This window comes from Mobula hypostoma, chromosome 1 (assembly GCF_963921235.1).
Source record: "Mobula hypostoma chromosome 1, sMobHyp1.1, whole genome shotgun sequence".
Taxonomy (NCBI): domain Eukaryota; kingdom Metazoa; phylum Chordata; class Chondrichthyes; order Myliobatiformes; family Myliobatidae; genus Mobula; species Mobula hypostoma.
Window position 1 is genome coordinate 99,637,188 of NC_086097.1, and position 14,272 is coordinate 99,651,459.

The following is a 14,272-nucleotide window of genomic DNA, read 5'->3' on the forward strand; positions in this document are numbered from 1 at the left end:
GAGAATGAATCCACAAAAGACATTTGGTCCAGATGGTTTACATGGTTGAGTACTAAAGATCAGTGTGGACCTATAGACAAACTTCAGTAGATGTGTGGTGGAGAGTTTATTGGCTGGCTACATTACAGCCTGATATAGAAACACCAATATGCTTGAATGGAGATCTTACAAAAATTCGTGGATGTGGCCCAGTCCATCACAGGTAAAGCCCTTTCCGCCATTGAGTACATTTACATGGAGCAATGTCACATGAAAGCAGCAAATACCACCAGGAACAACTACCACCCAGAACACACTCTCCTCTCACTGCTGCCATCAGGAAGAAGGTACAAGAGCCTCAGGGCTCAAACCACCAGGTTCAGGAACAGTAATAACCCATCAACCATCAGGATCTTAAACCAGAGGGAATAACTGCCCTATCACAGAACTGTCCCCACAACCTATGGACTCACTTTCAAGGCCTTTTCATCTCATATTCTCAATGTTTATTGCTAATTTATTTATTATTATTTTCTTCTTTTGTTTTTGCACACTGGTTGTCTTCCCTATTGGGTGAAGTTTTTCATTGATTCTAAAGTTCAAAGTTCAAAGTAAATTTTATTATCAAAATACATATATGTCACGATATACAACTCGGAGATTAATTTTCTTGTGGGCATACTCAATAAATCTATAGAATAATAACCATGGTCAGGGCATCAAAGGACATGGCGAAAAGGCAGGTGTTTGGAGTTGAATAGGATCAGCCGTGGTGGAATGGCGGAGCAGACTTGATGGGCTGAATGGACTAATTCTGTTCATAGAACATAGAGCATAGAATACTACAGCACAGTACAGGCCCTTCAGCCCACATTGTTGTGCTGACCCTCAAACCCTGCCTCCCATATAAGCCCCCACCTTAAATTTCTCCGTATTCCTATCTAGTAGTCTCTTAAACTTCACCAGTGTATCTGCCTCCACCACTGACTCAGGCAGTGTATTCCACACACCAACCACTCTCTGAGTAAAAAACCTTCCTCTAATATCCCCCTTGAACTTTCCACCCCTTACATTAAAGCCATGTCCCCTTGTATTGAGCAATGGTGCCCTGGGGAAGAGGCGCTGGCTATCCACTCCATCTATTCCTCTTAATATCTTGTATACCTCTATCATGTCTCCTCTCATCCTCCTTCTCTCCAAAGAGTAAAGTCTATGACTTATGGTCTTACAACAGAATCAATGAAAGGCTGGCCAACCAGAGTGCAGAAGACAACGAAACTACGCAAATATTTTAAAAGGGCGGAAAAAGGGGAGGAGGGGTGGCATTACTGGTCAGGGATACTATTACAGCTACAGAAAGGGTGAGTAATGTAGCAGGATCCTCTTTTGAGTCAGTATGGGTGGAGGTCAGGAACAGGAAGGGAGCAGTTACCCTACTGGGGTATTCTATAGGCCCCCTGGTAGCAGCAGAGATACAGAGGAGCAGATTGGGAGGCAGTTTTGGAAAAGTGCAAAAATAACAGGGTTGTTATCCTGGGTGACTTTAACTTCCTTAATATTGATTGGCACCTGATTAGTTCCAAGGGTTTAGATGGGGCAGAGTTTGTTAAGTGTGTCCAGGACGGATTCCTGTCACAGTATGTGGACAGGCCGACTAGGGGGAATGCCATACTAGATCTACTACTAGGTAATGAACCGGGTCAGGTCACAGATCTCTCAGTGGGTGAGCATCTGGGGGACAGTGACCACCGCTCCCTGGCCTTTAGCATTATCATGGAAAAGGACAGAATCAGAGAGGACAGGAAAATTTTTAATTGGGGAAGGGCAAATTATGAGGCTATAAGGCTAGAACTTGCGGGTGTGAATTGGGATGATGTTTTTGCAGGGAAATGTACTATGGACATGTGGTCGATGTTTAGAGATCTCTTGCAGGATGTTAGGGATAAATTTGTCCCGGTGAGGAAGATAAAGAATGGTAAGGTGAAGGAACCATGGGTGACAAGTGAGGTGGAAAATCTAATCAGATGGAAGAAGGCATCATACATGAGGTTTAGGAAGCAAGGATCAGATGGGTCTATAGAGGATATAGGGAAGCAAGAAAGGAGCTTAAGAAGGGGCTGAGAAGAGCAAAAGGGGGCATGAGAAGGCCTTGGCAAGTAGGGTAAAGGAAAACCCCAAGGCATTCTTCAATTATGTGAAGAAAAAAAGGATGACAGGAGTGAAGGTAGGACCGATTAGAGATAAAGGTGGGAAGATGTGCCTGGAGGCTGTGGAAGTGAGCGAGGTCCTCACTGAATACTTCTCTTCGGTATTCACCATTGAGAGGGAACTTGATGATGGTGAGGACAATATGAGTGAGGTTGATGTTCTGGAGCATGTTGATATTAAGGGAGAGGAGGTGTTGGAGTTGTTAAAATACATTAGGACGGATAAGTCCCCAGGGCCTGACGAAATATTCCACTAGGCGAGGGAAGAGATTACTGAGCCTCTGGCTAGGATCTTTATGTCCTCGTTGTCCACGGGAATGGTACCGGAGGATTGGAGGGAGGCGAATGTTGTCCCCTTGTTCAAAAAAGGTAGTAGGGATAGTCCCGTTAATTATAGACCAGTGAGCCTTATGTCTGTGGTGGGAAAGCTGTTGGAAAAGGTTCTTAGAGATAGGATCTCTGGGTATTTAGAGAATCATGGTCTGATCAGGGACAGTCAGCATGGCTTTGTGAAGGGCAGATCGTGTCTAACAAGCCTGATAGAGTTCTTTGAGGAGGTGACCAGGCATATAGATGAGGGTAGTGCAGTGGATTTTAGTAAGGCGTTTGACAAGGTTCCACATGATAGGCTTATTCAGAAAGTCAGAAGGCGTGGGATCTGGGGAAGTTTGGCCAGGTGGATTCAGAATTGGCTTGCCTGCAGAAGGCAGAGGGTCATGGTGGAGGGAGTACATTCAGATTGGAGGATTGTGACTAGTGGTATCCCACAAGGATCTGTTCTGGGACCTCTACTTTTCGTGATTTTTATTAATGACCTGGATGTGGGTGTAGAAGTGTGGGTTGGCAAGTTTGCAGATGACACAAAGGTTGGTGGTATTGTAGATAGTGTAGAGGATTGTCAAAGATTGCAGAGAGACATTGATAGGATGCAGAAGTGGGCTGAGAAGTGGCAGATGGAGTTCAACCCAGAGAAGTGTGAGGTGGTACACTTTGGAAGGACAAACTCCAAGGCAGAGTACAAAGTAAATGGCAGGATACTTGATAGTGTGGAGGATCAGAGGGATCTGGGGGTACATGTCCACAGATCCCTGAAAGTTGCCTCACAGGTGGATAGGGTTAGTTAAGAAAGTTTATGGGGTGTTAGCTTTCATAAGTTGAGGGATAGAGTTTAAGAGTCGCTTTGTAATGATGCAGCTCTATAAAACTCTGGTTAGGCCACACTTGGAGTACTGTGCCCAGTTCTGGTCACCTCACTATAGGAAGGATATGGAACCATTGGAAAGGATACAGAGGAGATTTAGCAGGATGTTGCCTGGTTTAGAGAGTATGGATTATGATCAGAGATTAAGGGAGCTAGGTTTTCACTCTTTGGAGAGAAGGAGGATGAGATGAGACATGATAGAGGTGTACAAGATAATAAGAGGAATAGATAGAGTGGATAGCCAGCGCCTCTTCTCCAGGGCACCACTGCTCAATACAAGAGGACATGGCTTTAAGGTAAGGGGTGGGAAGTTCAAGGGGGATATTAGGGGGAGGTTTTTTACTCAGAGAGTGGTTGGTGCATGGAATGCACTGCCTGAGTCAATGGTGGAGGCAGATACACTAGTGAAGTTTAAGAGACTACTAGACAGGTATATGGAGGAATTTAAGGTGGGGGATTATATGGGAGGCAGGGTTTGAGTGTCGGCACAACATTGTGGGCCGAAGGGCCTGTACTGTGCTGTACTATTCTATGTTCTATGTTCTAAATACAAGTAGAAATAAATAGCAATAAATAACGAGAACATGAGATGAGGAGAATCCTTTGTCACATACCCCGTGATGGGTTAAGGAATCAGCAGAGATAGAAAACACCTTGGAGTCCAGTATTGGTATTAACTAATGGTATTTATTAGTAACTACGCAATACAGTAATATAAATGCAGATAAATCAAACAGATTAGCAATGATTATATATAAGTAAGTATATCAGTAAGTGTGGAAATATATGAAAATCAAGCTTCATCAAGCCTAGGGGTAAATAGATACAGTCTTACGATGATGAGTTAAGTTCAGTTCAGTTCGTGGTATTGAGTTGAGTAGTAATGGATAGAGAGAGAGGGAGAGATTTGAGTCTTCAGGTGAGCTGATGCCGTCGATCTTCCCGTTGTCCTCTGAAATCCTTTAAAAATCACCAACTGTGACCACAACAAAGGGGACCATTCTTCTGTGGTGGAACTATCAACCCAGGCGAGGGTTCGCACACATGAATAATTCCCCACCGGTCACGTCCTGTTCACACTGCAAGAACCACTGATTGATCCACCTGGTCGATCCTCCAAAACCCACTTTTTCTGTGGGCACAACAAAGCTCATTCAGTGTCCAAAATCATGTGTGTCAGGTCATCTGACCTCCTATTTATCTCACCGTACTGAGTACCAACTGTCTCTCAAATATCTCCTCCCTTCTCTGTCTGTGTAAGAATGTACAAGAAGGCAATGTCCTTAGGAAATGTAAACATACTGTGAGCAGTCTTTGCCTCTCTCTCTTTTAAAAACAAGATGTCAGTGTTAAATATCTCTTTTTCTCTCTTTGCAAAAGCACAGTTCATAGGGGTAATCAAGGACCCTGTCATACCTTGAAAGTGAGTCCATAGGTTGTAGGAACATTTCAATGATGGTGAAGTTGAGGGAAGTTATCCCCTTTGCTCAGCAACCTAATAGTTGAGGGGTAGTAACTCTTCCTGAACCTGGTGGTGCGAATCCTGAGGCTCCTGTACCTTTTTCTTGATGGCAGAAGTGAGAAGACCTGGGTGGTGGGGAACCTTGATGATGGATGCTGCTCTCCTACCACATTTGATGTAGATGAATTTGAATTGACTTTATTACTTACATCCTTCATATTCATGAGGGGTAAAAATCTTTACGTTACCTCTCTGTCTGAATGTGCAATGTGCAGTTTATAGTAATTTATAATAAATAGTATGTACAACAGGACAGTCAATATAACATAGAAATACAGTTGTGTCAGCATGAGTTAATCAGTCTGGTGGCCTGGTGGAAGACGCTGTCCCCGAGCCTGTTGGTCCTGGCTTTTATGCTGCAGTACTGTTTCCCGAATGGAAGCAGCTGGAACAGTTTGTGGTTGGGGTGACTTGGGTCCCCAGTGATCCTTCAGGTCCATTTTTCACACCTGTCATTGTAAATGTCCTGAATCTACAGATGCACTGGGCTGTCCGCACCACTCTCTGCAGAGTACTGCGATTAAGGGAGGTACAGTTCCCATACCAGGCAGTGATGCAGCCAGTCAGGATGCTCTCAGTTGTGCCCCTGTAGACAATTCTTAGGATTTGGGGGCTCACACCAAACTTCAACTGTTTGTGAAAGAGGCACTGTTGTGCCTTTTTCACCACACAGCTGGTATGTTCAAACCATGTGAGATCCTCGCTGATGTTTATGCCAAGGAACTTAAAGCTGTTCACCCTCTCAACCCCAGATCCACTGATGTCAATAGGGGTTAGCCCGTCTCCATTCCTCCTATAGCCCACAACCAGCTCCTTTGTTTTTGCAACATTGAGGGAGAGGTTATTTTCTTAACACCACTGTGTCAGGGTGATGACTTCTGCTCTGTAGGCTGCCTCATTATTATTTGAGATTAGGCCAATCAGTGTAGTGTTGTCAGCAAATTTAGTTAGCAGATTGGAGCTGTGGGTGGCAACAAAATCATGGGTATACAGGGAGTAAAGGAGGAAAATGGTTGGAAAAACTTTACACATGATAGTCTGGGCTGAGCCCACTACTTTTGTAGAATTTTACGTTCAAGGGCACTGGTGTTTCCATACCAGATTTTGATGCAGCCAGTCAATGTACTTACCACTACACATCTATAGAAGTTTGCCACAGTTTTAGATGTCATGCTGAATCTCCGCCAACTCGTAAGGAGGTAGAGGCACTGCCATGCTTTCTTCGTAAATGCACTTACGTGCTGGACCCAGGGCAATTACTCCGAAATAATAACACCTAGGAATTTAAAGTTGCTGACCCTCTTGACCTCTGATCCTCTGATGAGGACTAGCTCATGGACCTCCAGTTTCCCTTCCTAAACTCTATAATCAGTTCCTTGGTCTTGCCAACATTGAGTAAAAGGCTGTTGTTATGGCACCACTCAGCCAGATTTAAATTCTCCCTCCTACGTGCTGATTCATCACTATCTTTGGTTTGTCCTACAACAAACTTGTATATGGCATTGGAACTGTGCTTAGCCACAGAGTCATAAGTGTAAAACAAGGGGTTAAGCATACAGCCTTGTGGTGCACTGTGCTGATGGAGACTGTGGAGATGCTGTTGCCAATCTGAACTGATTGGGTCTACAAGTGAGAAAATCCAGGATCCAATTGGACAATGAGATATCGAGGCCAAGGTCTTGGAGCTTATAGATTAGTTTTGAGGGGATGATGGTATTGAATGCCGAGGTGTAATCGATAAAGAGCATCCTGATGTATGCACCTTTGCTATACAGATGTTCCGAGGTTTTGTGACGAGCCAGTGAGATGGCACCTGCTGTGGACCTGCCTGTTGCTCCGATATGCAAACTGGAGCAGATCCAAGTTGTCTCTCAAATGGGAGCCGATGTTTTCGACACCAACCTCTCAAAACACTTCATCACTGTAGATGTAAATGTAGCTCAGCAATAGTTAATATGGTGATTAGATTTACTGAGTATGCCCACAAGAAAACAAATTTCAGGATTGTATATAGTGACATATATATACTTTGATAATAAATTTTGTTTGAACTTTGACCATGGCTGAATACTGAAGATCTGTGCGGACCCACTAGCTGGAGTATTTGTGGACATATTCAATCTCTCTCGCTTCTGTGGTATGAGGTTCTCACATGTTTCACAAAGGTGTCTAGTATACCATTTCCCTAGGCTAGTGTGATGACCTGCCTCAATGACTACTGTCCAGTGGCAGCTCACATCTACCTCAGTGAAGTGCTTTGAAAGGTTGGTTATAGCATGAATCAACCCCTGCCTCAGAGATAGCCTGCAACTGTTCCAGTTTGCCTACCACCACAACGGGTGAACAAAAGATCTGTCTCTCTTCACTGAGCTCTAGGCCATCTGGACAACAAGAACTGATGCATCAGACTACTGTTCATCAACTGCAGCTTGGCATTCAGCACAAATATCCCATCTAAACACAACATCAAACTTCAAAATGTGGGTCTTTGTACCTCCCTCTGCAACTTGAAACTCGACTTCCTCATCCACACACCTCAAGCAGTGAGGATTGGAAACAACATCTCCTCCTCAATGATCACTAACACAGGTCTACCTCGAGGCTATGTGCTTAGTTCCCTGATCTACATCTTAAGTGCACAAGATGGCATGGCTGAACACAGCTCCAATGCCACCTTCAAGATCACCAATGACACTACGGTTGTGGGAAGAATCACGGAGGGTGATCAGTCACCTTACCAGATTGAGACAGATCACCTGGTTGGGTGGTGCAACAGAAACAACCTCTTGCTCAGCATCAGAGAAACAAAAGAGCTGATAGTTGTCATCCGGAATGGGAAGAATGGCAAATATGCGCTTGCCTACATTGGGGAGTGAGCACTTTTAAATTCATTGTCCAACACCCAGCATGTAAATGACGTCGCAAGTAAAGTATGCATCCTAACTCTCTCAGGAGTTCTGGCATGTCATGGAACACTCCAACAAACTTCGACAGACACACCATTCAAAGTATCCTGACTGGTTGCTGCACAGTCGGGAACAGAAAGTTAATTGTGCAGGAACATTAGAAGCGGCGGAGAATAGAGGGCCCAGCCCATACACCACAGGTACACGCTCCTCCCCCAATGATAGTATCCAAAGTTACACACACCCACCATTGATAATATCCGCAGTTACCCCCACCATTGATAGTATCCACAGGTACACCCCCTCATTAATAATATCGACAGTTATCCCCCACCATTAATAGTATCCACAGGTACACACCCCCCATTGATAGTATCCACAGGTACACACCCCCATTAATAGTATCCACAGGTACACACCCCCATTGATAATTTCCACACATACACACCCATTGATAGTATCCACAGGTACACACCACCCATTGATAGTATCCACAGGTACACCCCCATTGATAATATCCACATGTACACCCCCCCCATTGATAGTATCCACAGGTACACCCCCTCCCCATTGATAGTATCAACAGGTACATCCCCCATTGATAGTATCCACATGTACACCCCCCCCCATTGATAGTATCCACAGGTACACCCCCTCCCCATTGATAGTATCAACAGGTACATCCCCCATTGATAGTATCCACATGTACACCCCCCCCCATTGATAGTATCAACAGGTACACCCTCATTGATAGTATCCACAGGTACACCCCCATTGATTGTATCCACAGGTACACACCCCCTCCCCATTGATAGTATCCACAGGTACACACAACTATTGATAGTATCCACAGGTACACCCCGCCCCATTGACAGTATGCACAGGTACACACCTCCCCCATTAATAATATCCACAGGTACACACCCTCCATAGATAGTGTCCACAGGTACACACCACCATTGATACAACCCACAGGTGCAGCCCCTGACATTGATAGAAACTACAGGTACACAACCCTTTGATAGTAAACACAGGTACACCCTCCCCCACAGGAGGTGATGCCTCACAAAGGCAAAATCTATCATCAATGATGCTGACCATTTTAAGCATGGTCCTGCATTTTTCTGTAGCTACCATCCAGCAACAGGTACAAAAGCCTGAATCCACATTTGTGGATTCACAGAGTAATGGAACACTACAGCACAAATATCCCTCCTTTGGCCCATCAACTCAATGCCAACTATTATTCTGTCCAGTCCCATCCACCTGCACCCAGACCCTAGCCTTCCATACCCCTCTCATCCAAGTACCTCCCCAAATTTTCCTTCAATGTTGAAACAGAACCTGCATCCAGCAGTTCCACTGGCAGCTCCTTCCACACACACCAGCCTCTGATTGAGGTTCACACTGGCAGCTCCTTCCACACACACCAGCCTCTGATTGAGGTTCACACTGGCAGCTCCTTCCACACACACCAGCCTCTGACTGAGGTTCACACTGGCAGCTCCTTCCACACACACCAGCCTCTGACTGAGGTTCACACTGGCAGCTCCTTCCACACACACCAGCCTCTGACTGAGGTTCACACTGGCAGCTCCTTCCACACACACCAGCCTCTGACTGAGGTTCACACTGGCAGCTCCTTCCACACACACCAGCCTCTGACTGAGGTTCACACTGGCAGCTCCTTCCACACACACCAGCCTCTGACTGAGGTTCACACTGGCAGCTCCTTCCACACACACCAGCCTCTGACTGAGGTTCACACTGGCAGCTCCTTCCACACACACCAGCCTCTGACTGAGGTTCACACTGGCAGCTCCTTCCACACACACCAGCCTCTGACTGAGGTTCACACTGGCAGCTCCTTCCACACACACCAGCCTCTGACTGAGGTTCACACTGGCAGCTCCTTCCACACGCACCAGCCTCTGACTGAAGCTCACCCTTATGTGCATCTTAAATATTTCACCTTTCACCCTTTACATAGAAACATAGAAAACCTACAGCACAATACAGGCCCTTCAACCCACAAAGTTGTGCCGAACATGTACTTACCTTAGAAATTACCTCGGGTTACCCATAGCCCTCTATTTTTCTGAGCTCCATGTCTCCAGGAGTCTCTTAAAAGACCCTATCATATCCGCCTCCACCACAACTGCCAGCAGCCCATTCTACGCACTCACCACTCTCTGTGTATAAAAACTTACCTCTAACATCTTCTCTGTACCTACTTTCAAGCACCTTAAAACTGTGCCCTCTCGTGCTGGGCATTTCAGCCCTGGGAAAAAGCCTCTGGCTATCCACATGATCAATGCCTCTCATTATCTTGTACACCTCTATCAGGTCACCTCTCGTCCCCCGTCACTCCAAGGAGAAAAGGCCGAGTTCACTCAACCTATTCTCATAAGGCATGCTCCCCAATCCAGGCAACACCCTTGTAAATCTTCTCTGCACCCTTTCTATCGTTTCCACATCCTTCCTGTAGTGAGGTGACCAGAACTGAGCACAATACTCCAACTGGGGTCTGACCGGGGTCCTATATAGCTGCAACATTACCTCTCAGCTCTTAAACTCAATCCCATGATTGATGAAGGCCAATGCACCATATGCCTTCTTAACCACAGAGTCAACCTGCAGAGCAGCTTTGAGTGTCCTATGGACACAGACCCCAAGATCCCTCTGATCCTCCACACTGCCAAGAATCTTGCCATTAATTCTATATTCTGCCATCATATTTGACCTACCAAAATGAACCACCTCACACTTATCTGGGTTGAACTCCATCTGCCACTTCTCAGTCCTGTTTTGCATCCTATTAATGTCCCGCTGTAACCTTTGACAGCCTTCCACACTATCCACAACACGTCCTACATTTGCGTCATCAGCAAATTTACTAACCCATCCCTCCACTTCCTCAACCAGGTCATTTGTAAAAATCACAAAGAGTAGGGGTCCCAGAACAGATCCCTGAGGCACACCACTGGTCACCAGCCTCCATGCAGAATATGACCTGCCTACAACCACTCTTTGCCTTCTGTGGGCAAGCCAGTTCTGGATCCACAAAGCAATGTCCCCTTGGATCCCATGCCTCCTTACTTTCTCAATAAGCCTTGCATGGGGTACCTTATCAAATGCCTTGCTGAAATCCATATACACTACATCTACAGCTCTTCCTTCATCAATGTGTTTAGTCACATCCTCAAAAAATTCAATCAGGCTCGTAAGGCATGACCTGCCTTTGACAAAGCCATGCTGACTAATTTTAATCATATTATGCCTCTCCAAATGTTCATAAATCCTGCCTCTCAGGATCTTTTCCATCAACTTACCAACCACTGAAATAAGACCCACTGGTCTATAATTTCCTGGGCTATCTCTACTCCCTTTCTTGAATAAAGGAATAACATCCGCAACCCTCCAATCCTCTGAAACCTCTCCCATCCTCATTGATGATGCAAAGATCATCGCCAGAGGCTCAGCAATCTCCTTCCTCACCTCTCACAGTAGCCTGGGGTACATCCCATCCAGTCCTGATGACAGCCCCAACTTGATGCTTTCCAAAAGATCGAGCACATCCTCTTCCTTAACATCCACATGCTCAAGCTTTTCAGTCCGCTGCAAGTCATCCATACAATCGCCAAGATCCTTTTCCATAGTGAATATTGAAGTAAAGTATTCATTAAGTACCTCTGCTATCTCCTCCGGTTCCCCGGTTCCATACACACTTTTCCACTGTCACACTTGATTGGTCCTATTCTCTCACATCTTATCCTCTTGCTCTTCACATACTTGTAGAATGCCTTGGTGTTTTCCTTAATCCTGTCTGCCAAGGCCTTCTCATGGCCCCTTCTGGCTCTCCTAATTTCATTCTTAAGCTCCTTCCTGCTAGCCTTATAATCTTCTAGATCTCTATCATTACCTAGTTTTTTCAAACCTTTCATAAGCTCTTCTTTTCTTTTTGACTAGATTTCCAACAGCCTTTGTACACCACGGTTCCTGTACCCTACCATCCTTTCCCTGTCTCATTGGAATGTACCCATGCAGAACCCCACACGAATATCCCCTGAACATTTGCCACATTTCTTCCGTACCTTTCCCTGAGAACATCGGTTTCCAATTTACGCTTCCAAGTTCCTGCCTGATAGCCTCATATGTTCCCTTACTCCAATTAAATGTTTCCCTAACTTGTCTGTTCCTATCCCTCTCCAATGCTATGGTGAAGGAGATAGAATTGTGATCACTATCTCCAAAATTGCTCTCCCACTGAGAGATCTGACACCTGACCAGGTTCATTTCCCAGTACTGTACCAGATCAAGTGCAGTCTCTCTTCTTGGAGGCCTATCTACGTATTGTGTCAAGAAACCTTCCTGAAGACACCTAACAAACTCCACCTCATCTAAACCCCTCACTCTAGGGAGATGCTAATCAAGATTGAGGAAATTAAAATCTCCCACCACAACAGCTCTGTTATTATTACATCTTTCCAGAATCTGCTTCCCTATCTGCTCTCCGATGTCTCTGTTACTATTGGGTGGTCTATAAAAAACACCCTGTAGAGTTATTGACCCCTTCCTGTTCCTAACTTCCATCCACAGAGACTATGACCTCTAGTTGTAGTCTCACCCAACCTCTATGGAAAATGTCTGTTTGCATTTATCCTGTAATCACTCTTCATAATTGTGTGTACCTCTATCAAATCTCCCCTCACTCTAGGGATAAAGTCCTAACCTATTTAACCCTTCCCTGTACCTCAGGTCTTTAGGTCCCAGCAAACTCCTTGCAGGTTCGAGAACAGCTACTTCCCTGCAACTATTTGGGTCTTGACTCAAGGGGCAAAACCCTAATCACTAGAATATAGCAACAAAATAATCACTTTGCACTGAAATCTTGCTCTTAACTAATGCCTTTTTGTTTTTGTTTTTATTTTCATGATTGCATTTTATCCCATGGTAGAGCACTTTGAACCACATCGTGTATAAACTCTATAAATAAATTATTATTATTATTAAAATTGACTCATTTTTGTTCTGCTTGTCTGCTTGTAAAAATTGCGTATAATTATATTTTGCTTGTGAATGCTTCTTATACGGCGCAATGTGCATGTGGTGTTGCGGCAAGTAAGGTTTTTTGTTGCATTAGACTTTGATTTGCACATTCACCTTGGTCTCCCCAGACTGACCATTGTGACCCCAGTCGGCCCACACTGACCGTAGTGACTACGGTCACCTCACACTGAGACTGATGACCCCACATTGACCCTCACACACCGGTCCAACACTGACCACTGGCCTGCATCAGGGAGCGTGGCGTCCCCTGGAACTCAAGGCGAGCGGAGATGCAAAGGAGGCCGGCTGCTTTTTAAAAAATGAAGGAATTTCTTCCCGAGCCGCAAGAGAGCGACCGGCGCCAAAAGGAGGCCCCAGCGGGGCCACGACGAGGATGGGATTCGAACCCACGCGTGCAGAGCACAATGGATTAGCAGTCCATCGCCTTAACCACTCGGCCACCTCGTCACCGGATGCAGAGCTATCGAGCGCGCGCCCCATAAGGATTCCCGCCTTCCGCCCCGCCCCGCCTCCTGCCCTTCCCATTGGCTGTCGTTGGCTGACTGGCAGCCGAAGCCGGCGTCGACCCGAGCTGCTGGGAGAGCGCAGTCGGGTTTAATATCGCCGGCGTGTGTCCTGACATTTGTTGTTTCGCTGCAGTGGAGTGAGAATAAATCACCATCAAGTACAAAAGGGAAACTCAGCACCCTCCCCTTTCACCTTAAACTTTTGAATTCTAGTTTTAGGCTCCCTAGCCTTGAAAAAGACTATGACCATCACCTACCTTATCTCTGACCCTGATGATTGTATGCAACTCTGCAATAGCACCCCTCAATCCAAAGAAAAGCATCTAGTCATTGTCACTTTCTGCTACAGACAATAATAAGTACTTCATTGATCCCCCCGGGGAATTCTTTCGTTACAGCAGTAACATTTAAAAACACACTTAGCAGTGTACAGACTTAACCAATAATAAAATATAGAACAATAATAATAGTAATGGCCACTTTTTACGGGGTTGGGTTATGTTTTGTAACTCCACTAACTAATTGAAAGAAAAACACAGGAGCAGGAAGACTTGCCTACTTTATTCTTTCCTTTGTTTTTAGTCAGGCACTCACATATGAAGTGGTGATATAATGATGTAAACCATTCATGTACTCCTTACACAATTCAATATAGAATGCATCTCAACTCAAATATGTAACGCAAACACCAGGAATTCTGCAGATGCTGGAAATTCAAGCAACACACATCAAAGTTGCTGGTGAACGCAGCAGGCCAAGCAGCATCTATAGGAAGAGGCGCAGTCGATGTTTCAGGCCGAGACCCTTCGTCAGCGTCCTGACGAAGGGTCTCGGCCTGAAACATCGACTGCGCCTCTTCCTATAGATGCTGCTTGGCCTGC

At 45.4% G+C, this 14,272-nt stretch overlaps 1 non-coding gene across 1 annotated transcript; it reads right to left on the reverse strand.

The window, feature by feature from the left end:
* Nucleotides 1-13,250: 13,250 nt before the first annotated feature.
* Nucleotides 13,251-13,332, reverse strand: trnas-gcu (transfer RNA serine (anticodon GCU)). Its single transcript has one exon. It is a non-coding gene; the product is annotated as a tRNA-Ser (tRNA).
* Nucleotides 13,333-14,272: the final 940 nt, after the last annotated feature.